Below are 21,010 nucleotides of genomic sequence, written 5' to 3'. Positions count from 1 at the left end.
GCATTGAAGCAGGCCTCAGTTGGCATCTAGGCCCTCGATGTGCATGAGCAGGAGCGTGTTAATGGACCACGCCACTTGTGAAGGGAGGGGACCAGACATGCACTTGAGAGACTGAAAGACGGAGTGGCCCTCGGCCCCAGCAAGCTCCCCTGCATGCTTCTGTCCTCTCCCCACCACGAGCTTTCTGGGAGCCCACCTGAGGAGGCCATTCTCCTCCCTTCCCAGCAGCAGGGCTGTGTGAGAGTGGGCTGGCACGGTCCCCCAGGGAAGGGGATTCCCCACTAACCTTGCACATGAAGGTCTCCTTGCACATCCAGAAATTCTGGAGCCACTCCCGGTCACCTGATTGTTCCATGACCAGTCACTCCCACCAGTCAAAGCCGGTGGGGTATCTCCAGACCCACCTGAGAACCCAAGTGGGTGAGGGCAGATGGGATACAGGGGCACCAGATGGGTGCTCCATGGGCCAGCTGGCAGGCTCGTCCCCCCATAAGTGGTGGAAGACTGCCAGCATGATCACTGGCAGCACCTGCAGCAGCTGTACTTCAGTCCAGGGGGAGCCCAGTGATTGCTCTGGCATGCTTGTGGTCAGGAAAGATTGAAGTCTCTCACAGACGGCTAAGAAGCCTTGCAACAGCTTTACCTTCCCTTAAGGAGGTAGGCAGGGCTTGGCATGGGCAGGAAACATGGGTTGAGCGGTGGGGGCTGTAAGGAAGGGCGTGGCCAGTGGTCCCAGAAGGGCTTGGCGTCCATGCAACCCTGTCTTCCAGGGTTTTGGGACCAGTTCTGTTGACAAAGCGGCCGAAGCATGTGGCCACTTTCTGTCGACAGAGCAGATCAAAAGACTGATCCATTTTTATGTGTCAACGTGATCTGTCAACAGCAATTTTATTGGGAAATCCCTTCCAAAAGACACTTCTGGTGACAGATCCCTATAGTGTAAATGTAGCCAAAATGTAAAAAAGAAAATTCTGTCCCAGTTTCCTCATGATGGATGAATTCCACAGTATTCTGACTTAAACCACACTGATTTATTGCCAAGTAACAGAATAGTCTGCAAGGGCAAGTCATGTGATGCAGATTTTTTGTACACTTCAGTGTATAGCTGTTGTTACATATAGCAATTTAAAAATATTAAACTACCGTTGTTCCCATACTTCTTTCCAGAATTGTGAGACACACAGGAAACTTAGGGGCTAATTCCATTCTCATTTACTGTACATACGTACAAATCAGGGAGAATTCCATTAATGTCAGTGGCGTTCCCATCAGTGTAAATTAGATCAGAATTGGGACTTTGGTTTTAGCATCAGCCATTGTTATTCATATTCTGTTGTTCACTTTCATGAGCTGGATGCCCTAAAACTCTGACTGCCAGAAGCTGGGACTTAACAAAAGGGTTTGCTCACTCAGTAATTGCTCTGCTCTATTCATTCCCTCCGCCGTGGCTCTGGCTTACTGACCACTGGTCTGATTCAGTATGGCTATTCTTATGTACCTTTAAAGCTTCAGACAGTGTCAGCTTACCACTGTACAAACTCTTAGGAAAACATGAGCCCTGCTTCAAAGATCTCACAAGGCTCTGATCCTGCAAAGGCTTGACACAAAAACTTAACTTTCAGAAAACGTCTGAACTTCCATAGGAAGTTTATAGAGGGCTGCATCTGAACTGGAATTTATTTATAAATTTAACCTTTACCTTGGCCTGAATAGAGATCTTAATTAGCTTAATTTAGTTCATTAACAGGTCCTACTAGCAACAGGTAACTTTCTTTCTCCTCCCACCCTTTCTCTGCTCTCTGCTACTTTGAATTCTGGATTCTGTATTTCTGCTCCGAATCCATCTGACGAAATAGCTTTTCCTCACAAAGGCTCCTGACCTAATACATTTGTTAGTCTCTAAGGTGACTGCTTGTTATTTCTGAAGTTACAGACTAACACGGCTAGACCTCTGAGACTTTTTTCTGTGGAATGGCTCACTTGAAGTAAATTACTTATGGGGATCAGGAACCTAAGTTATGACAAGATACAGCATGTGATTGTCACAATCAGTGGGAACAAAGTGTGAGAAGAAAAGCAAGAGTTGTAAGCAGTAATAAGGTCACACAATTGCATAGTTTAACACTGAGACTAACTTCACAAATCTGAATGATTAATCATTTTATTTTAAAATGTAAATAAACACACATCAGAGATTTCCTTGCCTTTTATGAGGGAATTTACAGACTATAAAATATTTTTAAATAGACAATGGAGATTTCTCAGTTGAATTTTTTTTCTGAGATCACAAGTGGCAATATTCCAGTGGTAACAAAATCCATTTCTAAAGCACTGAGAGAGCAGCAGGTTTTTATTATTTTTTATTGTTGATTCTTGCTTTTCTTTCTTTGTTTCTCCCTCTTTCTGAAGACTGGAAGGATTTTCAGTGTAATTCTGGCCCTCACACGCAATGCTGTAAACAGAATAGTGTTGTTAGGGAATTACATCCAATCTGTGTTCTGCTTTGAAGGGGAACTGTTTATGATTAGGTGATTTACACTTGAAGTGGGCAGAAGATGGCAAGCCCTATAATTAGAAGGAGGGAAATTTATCTCCCAATAGTGTGTTCCTCCCTCTGAGCAGAGCAATGGAGAGAGGAAAGGGCAGATGTAAACAGACTTCTCCAAGCTGACAAAGTCTGCACCTGGGCTTGATTGTGCCTGGCTTAACTGCTGCCAGGAAAAAAACAGTTGGACCTCAGCCTAGTTGGGAAAGGCAAAGTCAGTTGCCACAGTCGTCTGTGCTTAGCCTCTCTGCTGTGTTGTTTAAAATATTTTGCTTAAACGTCTCAGCCTCTTCTGTCTCACGTGGTCTTATGTGCATGTGAAAGCTGCACCATAGTGCCAGCTTGTGGGACTGAACAGTTTACAGGCTAATATAACCCAAGTAACAAGTATGAATTGGAAGAGCAAGCTGTTGTTAAACCAAATCTTTTGTTTGAGGTTTAATAATGAGAGATTATAAATGCCCTGGCCCTTCTGCACCAGAAGTTGGAGCTGTCCACGTGCCATGGTGCCATAATGAATAGCTCCATCTGAGAACTGCTTCTTAGTGGTTTGTTCTGCCCATTCCCTCTTTGTAACAGTGGTTAAAAGCCATTTACAAATCTTTCTTCTGCTGTTGACAGTCTTGGACACCTTAGGGCAGACAAAGAGCCTATATTCAGCAATGTGGTTTCTCTTTAAAAAAAAAAAACCTTCCCACCATAAGAATGACAGACAACCTTTCATTTCACCTAACCTGTCACCCCATCATAACTCTGAAGCCATTCTCCAAGTGGTGATTTAAATCCAAAATAAAGTGTCAAACCCCATGGAGTCCACAAGGAACTTTACTATTGCTGCTGATTTTAGTCAAGAAGTACTCCCATACTCTGCTGATTGGCAGTAGTGTAAAATCCTATGACCAACAGACAAATTATCTGGATCAGTGGCTTGCACACCCTGTGTTCATAGAAATCAGAGAATTCTAGGGCCAAAATGAACCTCAGGAGGTCATCTAATCCAGCCCCCAGATCGTCTAGTCTAGTCATGGTTAATTGAGGGCTGTTTTGGCCATGGGCGCTGGTTAGGGCAGCCAAGAGGGCCACTGCAGTGATGCCAGGACATAAGAGCCACCTGAGCTTGCCTATTTGTTCCTCAACATACTTCCTCCCTTCTCCAGTCTTATAATGACCCGTGTCCTCAGAGAAATCTCTGTGGCAGAAGAACAGGAGCACTTTCTTGGGTACTTTCTGTATAAAGTTTCACCTACCCTGTGACTTCTTTCGCACCCACTAAGCTCACAACAGGTGTAAGTGACATGGTACCTTGTAGTACCAACCATCTCCTGCCCCTACACTTGAGCTCCCATATAGATAAAACTGGTGCAGCTGAGCCAGTATCAGCAAGGATAACATTTGTGCAAAATTGCTCTGCTCTACAAAGGTCAAATGATTTATTTCAGTTGTGGCTGTTTATAATCACAGTTCCTCATGTAAAAAATACTTACAGTCCACCATGTTTTAATGTTGTTTCTTTTAAAACCCTATATCAGAATATGTCAAGATAACTTTGAGAGGAGTTCAGTTTTTTGGATTGTAAAATTGTCATTTGATTTCTGACTGACCTTCAGCCAAATGTAATTTTTGTCACTGAACAGAGTAGCAGACCGACCATAGAAACAAACATGTGGTTTCCAAGAAGCTAACTTGCCTATTTTGCCTTTGGGAATACTTATTTATCTCTGGTTTTCAACTAGAGATGCCAGAAATAGTTCAGGTCCATTTGTGAAAATTATATTTGAAAAAAGTAACTCATTGAAAATTTTTTGCAGTGGAAATGTGTCCAAATTAATATTCTCACTCTAAAAGCCCTAACACTTTGGGAAAGTTCCAATCTAGCTGACTGGCTGATCAGCTCAGTGCTATTTCTATCCTACAAGTTTTTAAAGCAGTTCTTTGCTATGTATTTCACCATTTTATGCATACATGCCATGTCCCTGTGGCAACAGTGCTATATATGCAATGTGTATTTTTTTCAGCAATTGATTCATTTTTGCAAAAACAGAGTAGTATAATTGTATATCTCAATGGACTTGGAGCAAGATTTCATTGTAGTCCCAAGAGGAAGCTGACCTTATCCTCCTTTGAACTCCTCTAGAGTACATGATTTTCTACAGTTTCTTCAGTCTTCTAAGTGGCTTCAAAAAGAAGAGAGCTCTGGGGAGTTATATGACCTTTGCACGTTTCCGGTAGACCTAGTCAAAATGCACTGTTAGTGCTCCCTGAGACTAAAGAACTAGAGAGAAATGAGCTTAGAAAAACCTCTAAGGCTTAGAATTACTTCAGAACACTAAAATAGGGCCAAGTTATTCGTAAAATATGTATCTTTTTATCAGAAAACCTCATTTGCTAATATATTTTCTATATAATATACAGAAAATAAACAGGGCAAGGCTATAGGGAAATATAATGGTACATGGACCAGATTTTAAAGAAATATTTTATGCCATGAGAAGAAAAAAGAAAGAAAGAAAGAAGAAGAGTTAATAACAGTGGCAGCAAGGTCTGTACTGGGGAATGCCATATCTATCACCACCAGCACTCCAGTTTATTTTCTTTTCCTAAACATATTATATACAATTGCCCGAGGCCTGCTGCAATGGAGATGTATGAAGTTCATGAAAAAAATCTCATTATTTTTAAATATACTAGAACTAATGTAACACATAGTACACAATGTCACAGTAAGCTCGTTACAAAAATATAGTACATTTAAGGCTGAAAAGCTGTTTCTATGACAAATTCCTCCAAATATGAACTGTCCTGTTACTTTAAAAAAAAAGTAAAAAGCAAGAGATCTGAACATTCAGACATTTGAAAGATTTTTCTGTGCAACAAAGGGGAAATGGATTTCAAGAGTATAAAAATACCACTTCCCTGGCTAAGTACCATTTGAACAAACCCAACCACATATTGTAGTCTAACTAAATTATGTTCCTAAAACTCTTTAGTCAAGGGCATAATCCTTTGTAAACTGGCAGCAAAACTGGCTTAAATTTCCAGGTACCTGGACTCCCTCCTTGCATTGCCTTAAGTGGGGTGGGGGAACAATTCAGAAACTAAGATTTTTAATCTATATTTTTAATTTATATGATATTCTGGCACTGTTGCAGTATATACAAACCCCACACTCGACAAGCATCTCCCAAGGAAAGAGGTGACTTCAGATTCCAGAGAACCGCCATGAGAAGGCATTTGCTGAGGTAAGGGAGGATCAGATCCTGATGCATCTTGAGAGGAAATCTTTCCACTCTCTCATTAAGTTAGTTTATAAGTATGAATTCAGAGACTCATTTAACAGTCTTACGACTGGAAGGTACCTTGAATGGTCATCCAGTCCACTCCCCTGCACTCATGGCAGGATTAAGTCTTCACAATCTGACATGAAGTGGAAAACATGCTACGCTGTCTTTAGAAAAAAAAATAGAAAAATGTTTTTCTCCCAATGTCACGTGTGTTCAGGGATTTGTCTGGAATAGGTAAACAGAAGAGGGAGACAGTGGGGAGTGAGAAGGCCCTGGACAGAGCAGGAGTGGACTATGGGCAAGGTCACAGGCTGGGGAACTTGGGCCCTCAAGCAGCAGCCTCACTCACTGCCCATGGGGAGCAGAGTTGGAAGTTTGCCTTGCCTTACCTTGCTCTGTGCACGCAGTGGCTCCTGGAAGCAGGGGCAGTCAGGGTGCCCCCACCCCAAGTGCCAGCTCTGCTGCTCCCATTGGCCAGGTATCATGGTCAATGGGAGCTTCAGGGGTGGTGCTTGCAGACAAGGCAGAGTGCCAGGAGCCCTCTTCCACCCTCTGGACCTCTCGGTCTTGTCTTGGAGGACTCTCTCACACCCTCACTGCCTCATTTCTGGACCCACCCCAGAGCCTGTACCCCAAGTTGGAGCCCACCCTCCTGCATCCCAGCTCCCAACTTTGTAAGCATTCATGGCCCACCATACAATTTCCATATAAAGATATGGACCTCAGGTCAAAAAGTTTGCCCACACCTTATTTAGATCATTCCAGAAAGGTGTTTGTTAAAAATTGATGGAGATTCTATACTCTCCCTAGGGGGTTATTCCTAATAAGTCATGTTTACTAGATCTTTAATTATTTTTGATTCTCTTCTCTGGACTTTCTCCATTTTGCCCGTGTCTTTCTTCACATGTAGCAATCAGAAATGGGTACAATACTACAGTTAAGGTCTAATCAGTGTGGGGTGGAGTGAGAGAATTACTTCTCATACCTTACTAACGATGATAATATATACCAGAATAATGCTCACTTTCTTTGCAACAATGCTATACTATTGACTCATGTTCAGCTTGTGGTCCTCTATGACCACCAGATACCTTTCCACAGTACTCACTCTGAGGCAGTCACACTTGTCTTTATTGAATTTCATCCTATTTACTTCAGACCATTTCTTCAGTTTTCATAGATCATTTTGAATTTTAATCATATACCCCAAAGCACTTTCAACCCCCTCCAGCTTGGTATCATCTGCAAGCTTTATAAATGTACCTTCTCTGTCATTATTTAAATCATTACTGAAGATATTGAATGGAGCTAGACCCACAAAGAATGCTTGCAGGACCCCACTCAGTATGCCCTTCCAGCATAAATGTGAAACATTGATAACTACTCTCTGGGAATGGTTTTCCAACCAGTTTTGGATCCCACTTACAAGAGCTCCATGTAGGTTGTATTTGCCTCATTTCTCAGAAGGTCATGTAAGATAGTGTCAAAAGTCTTATTGAAGTTGAGATGCCACATCTATGGCTTGCCCCCATCCACAAGGCCTGTTAACCTATCTAAGACAGCTAGGAGGTTGGTTTGACACAAATTTGTTCTCGACAAAGCCATGCTGACTGTTACTTACCATCTTGTCTTCCAGGAGTTTGCAAATTGATTATTTGCTCCATTATTTAGCTATAGAAATTTAGCTGACTGCTTTGTAACTCCCTGGTTTGTTCCTATTTCCTTCTTTATCGATTGGCACTATTTTTGCCCCTTTTCTGGAATCTCTCCCATCTTCCAGGACATTTCAAAGATAATTGCTGCCAGCTGAGTGATCTCCTTAGTCAGCTCCTTGAGTATTCTAGGATGTATTTCATTAGGCCCTGGTGACTTGAAAATATTTTACTTTTCTAAGTAATATTTAATTTCTTCTTTCCTTATTTGACTCTCCGATCCTGCCTCATTTTCACTGGCATTCACTATATTAGAGGTCCAATCACCTGCACTCTATGTGATGAAAACAGAAACAGAGAAGTCATTAAGCACCTTTGCAATTTCCACATTTTCTGTTATTTTCTCTCCTCATTGGGTCCCTGTTTTGCCTCTTTCTTCTATCGTATTGTTGAATGTTTTCAGGCTTCCCTTTCCTTTCTGCTCAACTGCCCAAGAAGAGGAAAGACTTTGAAGTGATCTGGAGGCCCACGTTACAGGAAGAGGCGGTCCACTTCTGAGACAAAGCAGCTGCTGGGAGGACACACCTAGCATAGGGAAAGAGAACTGCCATGCCACAAAGAAGCATTGCTAATTAATCAACCCCTTCACAACACCTACAGGAGTAGAAAGTTCATCTTTAGGCATCCAAGCAGCTTTAAAATTCTGACCCTTAATGGCTTGCTGACCATATATTTTTATTTATGCTTGGAGGCCAGTAAACTGGGAAGAGAATTCTGAGGAGGATTTTTTTTGTTTACTTCTGAAGTCCAGTCGTTCTTTTCCAAGCACTGAGGGACTTCTGGGTGAGTGGAGATTGAGCTGCAAATTGAACAGAGAATCAGGTGAAGTTCAAAACAGTACAGTATTGGAATTTGTGACTACAGTGTTTTAAAAGTTTCACTGTAACTTTCAGATTTTTGTAAGTCTAGTTCATTTTTGTTTCTTTTTGTGCTATATTTGTTTATTGTTAACATAGACTTTGATTCAGTAAGGTACTTAGGCATTTGGCTAACTTGAAGTGCACAAATAGTCTTAATTTCAGTGAGATCACTTGTGTGCTAAAATTAGTCAAGTGCTTGAGTACTCTGCTGAATGGGGCTGTCGTCATTCTGCAATGCAGCATAAACTTCTTTTGACTTGCTGGAAGCTGAGATGCAGGGCCACGTACCAGAAAAGTTACGAAAAGCTTTTCACTCAAAACGGAAATTCATTTCCCCTGTTTGTTCACTATATGATTCCAAATAACTGAGCGTGATAGCTGAAATTATAAAGCCAAATGTAACGTTGCAGTTAAAACACTGATGGGAATTAGAAGAATCTGATTTTGGTTTCTATCTCTCCCTCTGAATTTCCCAGTGACCTTGAGCAAGTCAATGAAGCACAAACCTCCCCCTCCCCAAAATGAGACAACATTTTTAGATGCCTCAATTCAGGGGTGCCCACTTTAATAATTTTTGCACTGATTTTTGAAGGCATCAAGCTGCCACTGCTGCTATTGACTTGAAATGGAGTGGTGGATGCTCAACACTTCTGAAATTCAAGGACAACCTATGTCAGGTAAGGCAGCCAAAACCAAGACGTCCCAAGTTAGGAATCATCTTCAGCAATATTAACAGAGCTTACCTCATCTGTGACTCAAATCCCTAGCTGTAAAATGGGGAATGATGACATGGCCCTGCTCTATGTGGGTTCTCTGCCACTAAATTAATGCATTTAAAATACTAAGTGCTGAACATCATAGACAAGCCTCTATTAATAAATGAAATAAAAGCTGTCCTCTGTCTCCAGCCATATACTTTGATATCACTTAAAAAGCTTGCTCTTGCCCTTTAATACTCAGATGTTTGTCTTGTAAAATCAGTGATCTGGTGTGCATGGAGCTAGGAATTAAACTGATTTTATGATACGCAGACGTATGCTTTGCCCTGTTGGAATGGAATATCAAGCCCCACCTTGTAAAAAATTGATTTTTTTCTATGTATTGAAACTCAGAATTGGATGAATAAGGAAAAGCATGGATCGGAAGAGCTGGTAATAGATAAGATACAGTGAAATGAAAGAAGAAATGTGTTTTGAGCCAAAGAATAAGAAACAATACAAGACCTGAATGACAGACGTTACTTAACAATTCAAACAGTGACAAAAACCACAAGAGCAAGCAAGAGAAGTGATGAAAAGGGTGAGTGCAACATGCCCGATAATCAGGAAGCTGTCATGGGAAATAAAAATATGGTGATTGGATAGATGCCAGCTTGAGTGTGGGGTAAATGGTTGAATGTTAATTATATTGATTTGTGAATGATGGTGGGGATGGGGAGGTGATAACGGTGACGTGGGATATGCTTTAGTAGAAAACATGAGCTGCTGCAAAATTACAAAATAAAAGAGGGATTTTATAAGATGTTCTACATAAAAAAGCATAACACAGCAAAGCGGAAAGACAGACATTGCATGCTGATAGGATAAAAATACTTCTTTGTTTAAAAATATACCTAGACCCTGTCAAAGAGTTAGCAATACCTAGCCAATCTCTGCTTATGAGAAGTAAATTGAGACTAAACTATACAAAATATGACAACCTGAAAATAAATAAATATGACAAAGTCAGTCAGAACAAGAATAAAATTCTGTGTACTTTGATATACTGTAAGGCTATTTTCAAATCTAGGTGCCTGGGCATGTGTAACTCTCACATGCTTGTTGCCAGCTACATGCCACTCCCATTAATGTCATAATGGTCAGAAAAAGTTCCACTGACTGAATTTATTTGGAACTGCAGGTCGCAAAAATTTCAGCTGCTGATGTTGAAATTATTCTATTCATGCATTTGTCACCTATGGACTAAATAACTTTACACGTAAATGTCGCCTAGCTGTCAAGGGCCACGTAAAGTTGAGTTATGGAAGGCTTGCCAGTCTTTGCCTGCAGTCCACCTACACTACAGGAGATATATTTTTTTAATGTGGGATCCACTGTGGAGCAAACTACACAGTGAATTGACATGTTGACTAACCGTAGGAAGTAAAGTTTATGTTAAGGCCCTATGAAAGAAGTCAGTTCCATATAAGACAGGATACAGAAATGATTATAGTAGACAAGTGAATAAAATGTACTACAGTGCATACTATTAATCAATTCTCAGGAAGCCATTGGTTCTGTAAAATGAGCTCTACATTAAATCTTAGGTAAAGGACACATTCATTTTAAAGAGAAGCTTACATAAAAAAGGAGATTGCAAAATTACACAGAAAATTAAGGATGAAAGCAAAACAAGACTACTGTATCTAGCAGCTTGTCATAAACATAACGAAGTCATACGTAGGGAAAAACTGAAAAACAGTCATCTCATCGTCCTATGAGTTTCTGTATGGTTCTGTTCAATCATTATATATCTTTTGTGCTATAAACCATTAAAGTGGTGGTCTGTATTATGAAAACCGAAAGTGAAGCCACAGGCCACATTTTCAAAGTAGGGCATAATAAACTATCTCCAAAGTTGGCCCTGTCCATGTTGCAACCACAAATGGACCAGTTAAAGTAGATATAAATGCTAATGTCAAAAAAAAAAAAGGCTTAGGGTCACATAAGAACTTGTGCAGTGTGCCTCTCTGCATTGCAAAGCCTAACTTTTAGGCATCTTGTCAATCATAGGAACAACACGGCAATCCACACAGCCAGAGCCAGGCATCTAAAATCCCTGTATGATGAGTAGGGAGATATAGGCACCTCCCCACTAGTGTGCTGTTTTATTGTGAATCACAGTCTACACTTCCTAAGTTAGCCTAGCAGACATACCCATTAGAGGTGTATCTCCGAAGCCCCATTTCTCTAATGGAATTAGCCATGTAGGTGTCTCCCTGTAGCATTGACTTGTCTCTATTAGAGACCTTCTTCTGGACTCAGGTGATTTGGGTGTCTAAGTTGTTTTTTGTGAGAAGTTAAGCAGATGCCTAATTCCATACACAATGATTGGAGGAGGAGGAGCTATCTCTAACATTTTTTCTCAGTGGTTAGAGCAGTCATATGTAATATGGTTTGATTCCCTCTTCTGCCAGAGGAGGAAGAATGCTCGAACCACTGTCGTATGGGATGTGCTGATATAGGGCTTCCTCCGTCTCTCCTGTTGAAGCCATTCTGCTATGGGGGAAATAGCCATTAGCACTTAGAGAACTGAAATGTGGGTTTTGCAGCTAAGCGGTGGATCCTCTAAGCACCAGGCTACAGATTTGTTCTTGTGCTGTTATGTGTGCTTTTTCTTTCTCTTTGACCCAGTGACTAAGGCTGCTGCTACGCTGCCATGGTCTCGTTGGAGGCGCCATGGTAATGAGGCAATTCGAAGAAAGCTAATGAGGCGCTTACATGCATATTTAGTGCCTTATTAGCATAATGGCTGCCACGTGAACAAACATTGATTTTCAGATTTTCAGTGAAGAACTAGATCAGAGTAAGGGAATGTCAAAGCAGGGCACTTATCTTGAAGCTGCCACCATCTGCATTAGCTTGCTTCAAATTTCCTTATTACCATGGCCTCTCCAACGGGACCATGGTAGTGTAGCAGCAGTGTAAGCAATTCTTCAAAATGGAATGCCTTCAGTAGGAGAGACTGAGATATCACTGCATTTCACTGATTAGAGCACACTTCCGAAAGGCATGGGAATCCCCGATTCAAATCTCTTGTGAACATCAAGGGAAGGAGGAAGTAGAAGCTGGATATCCTACATCTCAGATGGGTGTTCTAAAGAATGGGGTAAACGTTATAAGGTCAGCAGCTCCTCCTCCCGCCAGATTTTGTATAGAACCTGAGCTGGTAGGTGGCTTCTGAGCTATACCTGTGAGATGAGGCAGATAAACACTTATCTTAGGTGAGAGATGTCTCTAGACTCCCAGAATGAGGCAGCAGTGCATGTGCTCAGAGGAAGAAATGTAGGTGTTTATATATAGAACTTGTGCCCAAAAATGTAGGTATAGAGTGAACTTAGGCACTTGCAGGATTTGATGGGGAATTGAAACACATGGGAGCCCCCAGTGTGGGGGAGGGGCTAAGTACTTACATGCCTAAGAACATCTGTGAATCTAGCCATAACTAACTTAGAAGCCCAGGTCTCACTGAGAGCTACTAATTTTAATATACAGCTTCTTCTCAATAAAAAAAGTTTCCTCACTTGAAGAAAAACATGGATAGAGACATATTATTCTCTCATCTCCTGCACTTATTCATATACCATATGGGACACAGCTACTGATGGAATCCAGACCTAAATCTTGCTCCTTCTAGTTAATCAAAATCTCACATTATTTAATTAATTGTTCCATGGTGGATCATGGTCAAAATAATATGCCTCCTCTCTACCTGTGGACTGCAGACTGAGAAACAAGCCTATTATGTCTTGAATTTGCTTTGCTATATTAGTGCTACAGTAAAGCATTGTTTTAACAGACACATGGAGGGAAGGGGTGTCCACTGAATCCAAAAGTCTGTTATATTCAAATCTGCAGGGCTGGAGGCACCTTGCAAGGTGCACTAGGAAGCGCTCCGCCTGATACCTGGGAGGAACGCAGCAGGCTCAGGAGAATGAACTAGGCTGCAGCAGCCCTGGTGGCCCCAGCCATGGTGACAGCCCCACCACTCCAGCCGTTCTTCCAGTCCCGGCAGCTCCAGTGTCTCTGGCTCCAGAAGCTCTGGTGAGTCACCAGCATTTATTTGGGGGTGTGGATGGAGGACTGGCACATGTCATCTGCAATTTCCAAAGTCTGTTATATCAGGGTCTGTTAAATTGGGGGTTTACTGTATTAACTTCTAGATATAAAAGAAATAAATCAGAAGAAACCAGTAACAGATGATGTTACTTCACAACTGAATGAGAATTTGTGATAAGCTTGGCTAGTGGCTGTTGTTGTTACTCAGTCTAACTCCTTTGGAAGCCAGAAAAGCAGCACCTGCTCTTTGACCTGTTTTAAGGGCCTAGCCTACTATCTATATGACATTATTAAAAATCTATTCCATATGTTCTGTGTTATCATTACAGCTGACAAGTTGTTGCCTGGAGGAAATTACAATCCTGGTTAAAATCCTGGCTGTATGGAAGTCAAGGGTAGTGTAATGCCAACAGACCCAGGCTGCTGGCCCTAGGGAGAGAACTTGTGAGCATAGGGTCTAATGCCCTGCACTCTACCACATGAGCTAAAGGCCAGCTGTCTCTCAGCCTAGGCTGTAGAGCAGAGACTTCACTCACCCCAGATGAGGTCTCAGTGCCTCTGGGTGCTACAGTAGTTTTGTCATAGACTGTTGTGGGTGCAAAATTGCAGCCTGAACGTGTATAGCAACTAAACAACCTCAGCCCGATACCAAACTGACAAAAGTGAGTGTAAAGAGGCTCACAGGCTGCAAAGGGTGTTGGAAGAGGCTGATGAGTCAAGAATATGGTACAGCCTTGTATAACTTTGTAGTGTATTTTAAAAAGTAGTATAGATAAGACCCTGTTGGTAATTGTCCTGTTCTGGCCACAACTAGTGAAGCTGCAGCTGGAGTACTGTATATGGTTCTTGGTGCCACACTTAAGAAGAGATAAGTTTAGAGCATGAGCTTTCGTGAGTTAACTCATTTCTTCAGATGCTTCAGTTAACTCACGAAAGCTCATGCTCTAAACTTTTCTGTTAGTCTATAAGGTGCCACAGGACCCTTCGTTGCTGCTACAGATCCAGACTAACACGGCTACCCCTCCGATACTTAAGAAGAGATGTGAACAAATGGGAGAGAGTCCAGAGGACAGCAACAAAAATGATCAAAGGCTTAGAAAACTTGACCTATGAGCAGAGTGCCCTTGAATTTTTTTCATCCGTGGATGGAATACATTTTGTTATGTGTGGCAAGGTATGTGTGGATATGGATCACCTACAGAAACATATGCTGCCAATTGTGGGTGGCTTTGGGCACTCTGCTAATTGAGTGGGCAGCACCTGAATCTCTCCTTCACAACCACCCAAGTTTTCAGCTTACAGGAGCCACTGTCTATGGGGAAAAGCAAAGATAACTGGGAATGTTTATTCTTAAGGAAAGAAGACTGAGTGGATGATCAAAAACATCCATCAAATATGTAAACAGGTGTATGAATAGGATGGGGATCAATTGTTTTCCAGGTCCATTGAAAAAGGAAAAGAAGAAGTTCGCTCCTAGGAGAAGAAATAATGGACTTAATTTTCAGCAAGCGGGTTTTAGGTTAGATATTTGAAAACTTTCCATCAAAGAAGGTAATTAAACTCTGGAAGAAGCTTTAAAGTGAAGTAGTAGAATCTCCATCATTAGAGATTATTAAGAACAGGTAAGGTGAAAACCTGTGAGGTATGGTCCAGATTGACTTTGTTATGCCTCAGAAGATCACCTTTCAGCTCTACATTTTTATGATTGTGAAGTACCTGAGATAAATAATCTCTTCCACCTTCAAAACTGACCTTTATGCAGCAGATCAAAGTGCTGACAAAGAAATTATCACATAGGGAAAGTCGCATCAAGTTTGCCAAGGTACAAAATTGGGAAAGGAAAATGAGAAGTGGCCTGTAGAAGCAAGTTAGTGACTATGGCTAAACCAACAAATGTCCATTGTGTGTCCCAAGACATTTTGCAGAAACTACTGCGGCCTAACATGTCTTACGCAAACTTGGACAGCACAAGATATTCTGCACAAAGACAATGGAATTTCCCTGAGGCAAATTAATAAGAATTCCAAAGTCCAAAAGTAAGCTGGACAGGTCAAATATAACTGGACAGGCATAAGAAATTCTAAGCACCAAGGAAAACCCTGGCCTTGGCCTGAACACAACTCCATTCCTCTCCCCTCTATGGGATGCAAATGGTGTGAAAAAAGACCCCAGACTCACCAATCTCCAAAAGAGAAAATGAACCTAAGTTGTAAAGGGCGTGACTGGGAACATGCATTGCAGGTATATTTTGGCCAGCTAAGAAGGAGGTGATGGGAATGGGTATTGGGAACACAGGAAAAATTCTGCAGCTTCTGATCTGGGAACAGAATTGTGATTTTATTGAATTCTGAGGCACAGAAAACATTGTTGCAACCACTCTTCTATGTTTGCACCAAATCTTGTGCAAGGTAGGGTATGCAAGATGTTTATTGAAAGCTTATGATTCATTTACTTCCAGAGAAGCTGGGTGATACAGATACTACGCAGAAGGTTGAGAACACCTTCCTTTCCTATCTCAGTATAAGATGCTGCAGTGAGATGGGAGGTAGAAAGTTCTCATGAGCATCCATCCTGGTCATTTCCAGAGCCATTGATTTGAAAAATGGGAAGGTGGTCAGTCTGTGTTCTAAGTTCAGCTGTAGGGGAACCTAGGAGCAGAATTAATCAATCAACACCCCAAACATCTAACAGATCCCTGAGATTACTCACAAGTACAAGGGTTGATTCTGTGTAACTTCTGTAGATACTGAGATGGCTGGCTGGGGAGAGTGAATTTGTTTATGGGGAGAGGAACCTTGCTCTTTTGGTACCTGAGAAAGAAGCTCAACAATATATCAAAAGTTGTATAAGGTCTCCAGAGGCATGTAGGCAGGGTGTATCTTGTAAATAATAATAATATCATATTGCTTGCTTCTGAAAATATAATCACTGCCCATTGCATTTCAAGAGCAATTTAATAATGAAAGGCAGAGGAGCTGGAGGGAGCTGGATGAATTGGATGATGGTGAATGCGTTACAGTACTTGTCATATTCTGGCATGAGACTCTTTAGCAAAGATGCCAACTGTGCAAGTTGTTTTCAGAGTCTTGTGCAAAAATGTCTGCGAGGGCCCAATACTTGGCTTTTTGTGCAAGACTCCCAAAGCAAGGTGCTAATTATCTAAGGCTGACAACTCCCCAGTGTCAGAGTAAGAGCATTCTCCCTCTTGGAAGAGTGGAGACCTCAGGGGCCCAAGAGCAAGGGGTCTCCTCAAGGGGCCAAAGCAGAGACACTTCCCAGTTCCCAGTCCTAAGCAGTGGAGGCACTGGCCTGAGAGCCACTGGCCCCCTGAGAAGGAACTTGATAATTTTTGCTATTTGTTTTAATGCACATCTCTCTCAGACCAAAATGTGACCCATTCTCTCAGTGGAGAGCTGAGTGTTTTTGGTGCCTTATTTTGTTTTTGTTTCATCATTTTTTATTTTTGTTATGTAGAAGGGTCTCAAGAACTGGAAGTGGCCTTGGCCTCTCTAGATCTCTAAAAACTCATCAGGTAAGCTCACTTACTTAGAGAGAGATAAGCACAATGGTGCTTACTCCAGGTACCAATCATTTGCACTGATAGTAAACAAAAGTGTTTTATTAAGTACAAACAGTAGGATTTAAGTGGTTGCATGCACCAAAATAAGATATACAGATCCAGTGGATTGTCATATTAGAATAGATAGGTTACAGGGCATATTTTGTATAACGCTTCTCTGAGTTATTCTACTTATATTTGTAACATAATTTTTATAAAGCATGAGGGGTGGAACTGTCACAGGATTGCTCAGACTGGGGGGCGATAGAGGAGATTCTGTTTTGATATCAAAACCAAAGGTTTAAGTCCTGCTACTTTTTGATCCCCAAAGCTAAAGGTGGGCTCCAGGCCATTCTGGACCTGCGACATTTTAAAAAACTGTTGAAAAGTTAGAGATGGGACACCAAAGAGCCCAATATTCGTAAGGGTGACAAAAAACACCTTCTTGGGAGCTACTGAAAAAAGCCCAATCTGTTTCATTTCTCCAAAAGAAGGCTGAGAGGTGATTTCATTCAAGTGTCCAAGGGCAGGACAAGACCAGTGACTTGAAAGTGAAACCAAAGACAAATTCATTTTAGAAATAATGAACAGCTAGCTTTACTGTTCAGCCAGCTTGATCCTTAGACTCAGGATTATCCAAAAGTATCCACTTAGAGGGTTACCATATAAAAAAGAGGACACCCCTAACAGGGAACGTATCTGTATCAGTATCTCTCAACTCACGTTGCATTAACATGTTATAATATATCTAGTACATTAATACAACATGAGTGGGTAGATATTGATACATACACGCTCCCTCTCTGGGGTGGCTGCTTTTTTGAAAGGTCAAATGTGGTAATCCTACTCAAACATCCCAAGAGACAGGCCAGAGTTAGAACACAGCCAAGGCAGGACTGGGTGTGGTGGTAACCTCACAAAGACAACAGTAGTGGGGAGGTGGTGACCTCACATCCTGACCCTGATGTAAGCCAGGGTAAGGACAGAGGTGCAATTCAGAAGCCATCTCAGAGACTCCTGTGGCTGTGCAGCAGCCAGACTCCTTCTCAAGGTCTTTCTTTGAGGACTGAGAGAATTAGGAATAATGTGCATGAGTCTGAGGTGGAACCTCATCGGCATTATCTCCTTCCTTATTATTGATTTTGAGGTCCACGTTTAGAAGGTAAGAGTCTCGATGCAGATTGGCCAAGCAGGAGGCTATTGACTGGGAGGAGGAGTTTTCCCAGTTTCCCAGTTGTGATCCATGGGTCTTCCTTTTTTGCAGGTTCTGCACAAGGTCTTTTTCTGACCTCAGGCATGACATGCTGGGGAACTCACTGGTAGAGTCCCCAGACACAGATCATCTCCAAAGCATCTTGGAGGTGAGCGTGGTCAGGAGTGGCAGGGGGCAGTTTCACTTTCAGGTGGGAGGCGAAGTGGGAAGAGGAGACTGGAAATCCATCTGTTCTCTTAGCCCAATGGGACAGCCTTGGTTGTAGCAGTCAATGCAGAGCTGTGCAAGTCCCTTCCTCCTTCAACAACAGGGGATGGAGTTTCGAACTTCAGGATAGGCCTCTGGCTGGATTTGGGAGTGAGAGTATAATGGTCAAAGGAATCAGATTATATACACCAATTGCAAGTCCTTCGAGGCTTGTGGCAGAGATGGGAGTATCAATAGAACGAGTGACATCTTTCCATAGACATCTCACTTCGCCATGTTGTCCAGCATTTGGTGCAAACATAGACCAATGGCTACAACAATAATTTCAATGTTCACCTGACAATCCAATAACATGACAGAAGGCCATGCCTACAGCCCTTTGCTCTCGTACCCTTTGTAGGCAGACAGAGCAGAGGGTCTGAGAGCTCCTTTCCCCCAGTGTCTTCAGAAAAGAGACTCGGGAGAAAGACTCTTGTCCCCGGTGAGACAGAGTCCTGATGGTACAATGGTAATGGAGCACCCTCTCCTTCCCTTCTTTTAGAACGCAGCACAGTTCCCCAGCCTAAAGAACTTGGTGATTATCTGTGACTGTCAATATCCAGCCAAGGATGTCTGCCGGCTGGCCTGGGAGGGGATTTATCAACTCTACAAACTGTTGTTATACCATGAGTAAGGGAACCCCTCTGAGAGATGGGGCTCAATGGAAAAGTGATACTGACAAAACCCAGAAGTCATTGACGCTCCATCCTGTCACCTCCACTGGAGAGAGAGAGACATGGTCCTCTGCTTGATCTGATCATGTGACCTCCATTGAGGAGGAAGAGACATGGTCCTCCAAAGGCACCATCTGATCCTGAGACCTACACTGGGGAGGAAGAGAGGAGACCTTATCCTTCTCTCCATCTGATCCTGTCACCTCCATTGGAGGGGGAGGACAGATATGATCCTCCAGAGGATCCATCTGATTCTGTGACCTCCTTTTGGGAGGAAGAGAGGAGAGACATGGTCCTCCACTCAGTCTGATCCTGTGACCTACACTGGGGAAGAAGAGAGGAGATGTGGTCCTCCCTCCGGCTCCATCCGAGGCAAGGCCCTGACACAATCCAGCCAGTGGAGACCCACAAGGAGGAAGTTGTGGGAAATGGTGTGCCATGTTGAACCTCAGGGTCATTGTGGAATCTCTAAGCGCAGCCTTTCTCCCACTGGGTCTCCCATCCCAAAAGAGGGCGGCACGGCCAGGGTAGGGAGGTCATGAGTGGGGCCACTAGCCATCCAGGCTTTCCCAGTCATGACCCTTTCTTTGGACCTCAGGTCTTCCTCCGGGCTGATTTTGGAAATCTTGGACAAAGTCCATGAGTTTTCCTGGCCTTCCAGTCTGGGTGGCTGGAGAGCAGTGGTCACTGTCTGAGCACCCCAGGTTGAATGGTAGCACCGCTGCCAGCGGCAGCACAGAAGGATGGGTGGCATGGTGTGATTTGTACTGCCGCTCTTTCTTTTGCATGGCTGCTGGTGCTGGCACTGTCTTTGGAACAGGAGAGCAGCAGAGCAGTGGCTGCTGGCAGGTCATTCAGTTCAGAAGTCAGTGCCACCACAAGCAACAGCACATAAGGAAGGTTGGAATGACGTGGTATTGCCTTCCTTCCATCTGCACTGCTGCTGGTGTTGGGGCTGTCCTCCAAACAGGGTAGCCAGGAACCGAGCTCAGGAGGCAGCACTGCCACCAACAGCAGCACAGTTGTCCTTCCTTCTGTGCCACTGCTGGTGGTAGTGCTAACTTCCAATGTGGGTAGATGGAAAGATAATGCCACCCCCAAGAGTGGTAGAGAAGGAAGGGTTGCATCCTATGTTTTTGTCTCCCTTCCTTCTCTGCCCCTGCTTGTAATGGCACTGCGTTCTAAGGGGGGTGGCTGGGAATCAGAGGGGTGTGGCTAGGAATCAGTGGGAATCAGAGGGGTGAGGCTGGGAATTAGTGGGTATCAGAGGGGTGGTGGTTGGTGGTTACTGGTAGGACATCCAGTTCAGATGTCAATGCCACCGCCAGCAGCAGTGCAGAAGAAAGAGTTAGGTGGTACGTTCTTGCCACCTTTCCTTCTGCACTGTTGCTGGAAGTGGCAATGCTTTCTCAGCTCAGCAGGTGAGAGCAGCTGCCCCTCCAGACACCCACATTGGAAGGCCAGGGAAAATCATGGACATTTTCATATCTCCAAAGTCCACCTAGCCAGGGATCGGAGGACTAAGGAGGACATCATGGCTGGGGAAACCCAAACAGATGGTGACCCTGCCAGCGACCCTCCTGCACTGGTCTTGCCACTCCCTTCTGGGGGGGACACCCAGCATGAGAAATGCTGTACTTGGGGATTCCTCTATGAACCCGAGTTCCAACATGGCCAGAGGTTTGCAGCATCCATTTCCCACAACTTCCATAGAGGGGGCTGGATTGCCAGGGCTGAGGTTAATGGATGGAGCCTGGAGGACCAAAGAAGAGGTCATGTCCAGGAGACCTCTGGTTCATTGTGTGCCTGCCAAACATTAAAGAGAAACAATCAAATCATTCATTTGGGGTCTGTTTATGTGCCTTTGCTTTCTGAGTCTTGAGGACAAACTCAGGTCATGTTTTCAGCCTGATAGAGAGGAAGGCGATCTTGCCCACCCAACTCCCAAGATCTCTTCAAATTTTACTCATTAAAAAGGCTTCCCCACCCCAAACACGGGGTCAGTCAGACCAGAGGATTTTTGCAAAACCCACCAGCCAGACAGCTGGGAAAGACTTGTATGTAGTAACACCTGGCCCCCAGTGGTTTTCTAACGAAGACTAG

At 43.1% G+C, this 21,010-nt stretch overlaps 1 long non-coding RNA gene across 1 annotated transcript; it reads left to right on the top strand.

Annotated features, from left to right (window-relative positions):
• The first annotated feature begins 9,007 nt into the window (after positions 1–9,007).
• LOC142010455 (uncharacterized) lies at positions 9,008–13,127 on the top strand. Its single transcript, XR_012644803.1, has 3 exons — positions 9,008–9,075; positions 9,511–9,697; positions 13,015–13,127. It is a non-coding gene; the product is annotated as an uncharacterized LOC142010455 (long non-coding RNA).
• Positions 13,128–21,010: the final 7,883 nt, after the last annotated feature.

This window comes from Carettochelys insculpta, chromosome 3, assembly GCF_033958435.1.
Source record: "Carettochelys insculpta isolate YL-2023 chromosome 3, ASM3395843v1, whole genome shotgun sequence".
In the NCBI taxonomy this organism is placed as follows: Eukaryota; Metazoa; Chordata; order Testudines; family Carettochelyidae; genus Carettochelys; species Carettochelys insculpta.
Note: the sequence above shows the minus strand (reverse complement) of the source record. Positions and strands in the feature narration are given on the sequence as shown.